The 4,258-nt window shown below is 40.3% G+C and overlaps 1 non-coding gene across 1 annotated transcript; it reads left to right on the top strand.

Annotated features, from left to right (window-relative positions):
* Nucleotides 1-3,793: 3,793 nt before the first annotated feature.
* On the top strand, nucleotides 3,794-3,900 carry LOC145566602 (small nucleolar RNA R71). Its single transcript, XR_014095458.1, has one exon. It is a non-coding gene; the product is annotated as a small nucleolar RNA R71 (small nucleolar RNA).
* Nucleotides 3,901-4,258: the final 358 nt, after the last annotated feature.

The following is a 4,258-nucleotide window of genomic DNA, read 5'->3' as shown; positions in this document are numbered from 1 at the left end:
CAAGCCTGCACAAAAGTGTTAGCATCTTTAAACATATTAGGCCAAAAGAAACCTGACTCATTAATCTTGGCCACCGTTTTAGTGGGGCCATGATGTCCACCATAGGGTGAAGTATGACAACTAGTAAGGACGCCGTGAACCTCCCATTCGGGAATACACCTGCGAAATAATCCATCTGCACACTCACGAAACAAAAAAGGGTCATCCCAAAAATAATGTTTAACATCATAAAGGAATTTCTTTTTCTGTTGGTAGGACAAGTCAGGAGGGAGAGTACCACCCACTAGATAATTAGCAAAATCGGCGTACCAAGGGTGATGCTCTACAACTGCATACAGGTTATCATCAGGGAAAGAATCATCTATAGGTAAAGAATCCTTACCCTCATCATACCTGATACGTGACAAGTGGTCTGCCACCACGTTCTCTGCTCCCTTTTTATCTTTTATTTCGATGTTGAAATCTTGGAGCAAGAGAACCCAACGGAGTAGCCTCGGCTTTGATTCCGCCTTAGCTATCAAGTATTTCAATGCTGCATGATCAGTAAAAACAATAACTTTAGAACCAACTAGATATGATCTAAATTTTTCTAAAGCATAAATAACAGCAAGAAACTCCTTTTCTGTGGTGGCATAATTGACTTGGGCTTCATCTAAGGTTTTGCTAGCATAATAAATAGCATGCAAAACCTTATCCTTCCTCTGTCCGAGCACGGCTCCTAGTGCAAAGTCACTTGCATCACACATGATCTCGAAAGGGAGGTTCCAATCGGGAGCACATATGATGGGTGCCGATATCAAAGCCTGCTTAATCCTGTGAAAAGCCTCAAGAGACTCGTCAGTAAAAATAAATGGGGCATCCTTGAGCAAAAGTTGTGTCAGTGGTTTAGCAATTTTTGAAAAATCTTTGATAAAGCGGCGATAAAACCCCACATGACCCAAGAAGCTTCAAACTCCCTTGACATTGACTGGGGGAGGTAATTGCTCAATCACTGATATTTTAGCTTTGTCTACCTGTATGCCCTTATCAGATATAATATGACCAAGGACTACTCCCTCTTTCACCATAAAGTGACATTTCTCCCAATTAAGCACTAAGTTGCACTCCTCATATCTTTTCAAAATTTTAGCGAGATTAATTAAGCATGAATCGAATGAAGAACCATATACGCTAAAATCATCCATAAAGACCTCCATAATAGACTCTATGAAATCAGAAAAAATGCTCATCATGCAACGTTGAAAGGTAGCAGGGGCATTACATAAACCAAAGGGCATTCTACGATATGCAAAAGTGCCATAAGGGCATGTAAAGGTGGTCTTTTCCTGATCTTCAGGGTGAATCGAAATTTGGAAAAATCCCGAATACCCGTCCAAATAGAAAAAGAATTTGTGATTAGCTAACCTCTCAAGCATTTGGTCAATAAAGGGGAGAGGGAAGTGATCTTTTTTAGTGGCGATATTAAGTCTACGATAGTCTATGCACATACGCCACCCTGTTACAGTTCTGGTGGGAATTAATTCATTTTTATCATTGGTTATCACAGTCATCCCACCCTTCTTCGGTACTACCTGCACAGGACTTACCCACTTGGAGTCAGAAATAGGATAGATGATACCTGCATCGAGTAATTTCATCACCTCTTTCTTGACTACTTCCTGCATGTTTGGATTTAATATTCTTTGGGGTTGAATGCAGGGCTTGTAATTTTCCTCTAGATGAATCCCGTGCATGCAAAAATCAGGGCTAATACCCTTGAGATCATCAATACTGTATCCTATAGCCTTCTTATGGGTTTTTAGGACCCCTAGAAGTTGGGAAGATTGTAGGTCAGTGAGTGCAGTACTGATGATCACGGGGTGTAGTTCCTGCTCATCTAGAAAAACATATTTTAAATGAGAAGAGAGAGGTTTTAGCTCAGGTTTTGATTCCTGAACTAAATTTACTACCTTCATTGTCTCCTTGGGGCTTAACTCTTCTAAGGAAAGAGCTTTTTCAATACTTTGGACCTCATTACCCCAAATGCTTGCATTATCGTTAGATAAATTCCCGCAGAGAACTTCCTCCAAGGGATCCTTCGCAAGAACCTGTGGCAAGCTATCAACACAAATATTGTCCATTATATCAATTGTATCAATATAACAACAATTTTCCTCCAACATAGGCCCTTTCAAAACCTTCCCTAAATTAAAAGTAACATTATCGTCACCTACAGAGAGGGTCGGTTTACCATTTTTCACATCAATAATAGCCCCTGCAGTGTGGAGGAAAGGCCTACCTAATATAATGGGTATTTGTGTGTCCTCTGCCATATCTAAAACAACAAAATCGACAGGAATAAAAAATTTACCAACTCTGACAGGTACGTCCTCTAAAATACCCAAAGGGTATTTTACCGAACGATCTGCCATTTGCAAAGTTATATTAGTAATTTTTAATTCCCCCATATTTAATTTAGCACATATAGATGATGGCATGACACTGACACTAGCACCCAGATCACATAAAGCTTTATCAATAAAAAACATTCCCAATGTGACAAGGGATAGAAAAACTACCGGGATCCTTTAATTTAGGAGGGGATTTATTTTGCAAATAAGCGCTACACTCCTCTGTGAAAGCTACAGTTTCTACTTCATTAAAGGCCCTTTTCCTAGTCAGAATGTCTTTCATGAATTTAGCATAAGCAGGTACTTGAGTGATTAAATCAGTGAAAGGAACTGTTACCTGCAGGTTTTTCACCACCTCTAAAAACTTACCGAATTGTTTATCAAGCTTACTCTTCAGTTGTCTATTAGGGAATGGAAGCTTGATAACTGGGCTCTGCACAACTCCTCCCTTATCCTGCAATTTACCCTGCACAGAAACATTAGTAGGGTTAGTATCTTTTTGTAGCCCTGCAGGACTAGCAGGATTACCGTTTGGTATAGAGGAATCTAGATTAGAAACTGGTCCATCTTCCTGTGGCATAGGAGGTCCATCATAATGTGAACCACTCCTTAGAGTGATTGCATTAGCATGGTCTATAGGATGGATAGGTTGTGATGGTAGAGCCCCCTGCTGACGGGATTGTAGGGTAGATGAAAGTTGTGCAATTTGATTGTCCATGATTTTATTATGAGCTAGAATAGAATCAATTTGCGCATCCCTACTCTTCATGTGCTTTTGCATATTAGCTAGCATTGCTCTAATTTCTGTCATGGCAGGGTCGGAAGATGATGAGGGTGATGCTTGGCTTTTCTGGCCGGCATTAGGATGGTAATATTTTTGCTGTGGTGGGGGTTGCTGTTGTGGTTGTTGTGGAGGTGGAGGGTTTTGTACATTGGTACTCCGGTATGAAAGATAAGGATGGTTTTTATAACCGGCATTGTAGGAATCGGAATAGGGGTTATTTTGCCTATAGGTTTGGAAGGCATTAACTTGTTCCATAGAGCTCCTACAATCTTGCTCCCAATGACCTACAATTCCACAATTTTCACAAAAAGCTTCGTGGTTAGCAACAGCAGAAACATTAGCTACAGAGTTAGGAGCAGCAGTAAGATTATCTAATTTTTGGAAAATAGATGTTAATTGAGCTTGCAAAAAGGATACGGAATCGACATTATGTTTTCCCTTATTTGCAAACCCCCTCGGATTCCTATATTGGGAATTGTGTATTGCCATGTCTTCGATAACCTGTCCTGCATCATCCACATTTAAATTCATAAACCTCCCACTAGCTGCCGAATCTAGTACTGATCTAGAAGAATTTCCAAGTCCATTATAGAATGCTTGGATCAATTGCCATTGTGCTAGATTGTGGTGGGGGCACTCTCTCTGTAGATCCTTGAACCTCTCCCAAGCCTCATATAATGATTCATCGGCCTCTTGAGCGAAGTTCTGAATAGCACTTCTTAGCACCGCTATTCTCTCTGCAGGATAATATTTATTATAGAAATTCAAAGAGAGAGTTTCCCGATCAGTAATACCAAGTGCAATTCTATTCAAACCATTAAACCATAATTTTGCTTTGCCACATAATGAAAAGGGAAAAAGAATCTCCCTGATTTGGTCCTGCGTAACCCCGGCTTGTCTAATGGTGTTACAATATTGGCAGAAATCTGCGATGTGAAGATTAGGATCTTCACCCTTAGCTCCGCTGAACTGCTTCCTCTCTATCATAGTGATAAATTGGGGCTTGATCTCAAATTGAACTCCATCTACAGCCGGAGTAGGAGTAAGGTGCGGGAAATCTGTGAGCTTCGGTTGCGAATAATCA

This window comes from Chenopodium album, chromosome 1, assembly GCF_948465745.1.
Source record: "Chenopodium album chromosome 1, dcCheAlbu1.1, whole genome shotgun sequence".
In the NCBI taxonomy this organism is placed as follows: Eukaryota; Viridiplantae; Streptophyta; class Magnoliopsida; order Caryophyllales; family Amaranthaceae; genus Chenopodium; species Chenopodium album.
This window is presented reverse-complemented; position numbering and strand designations above follow the sequence as displayed.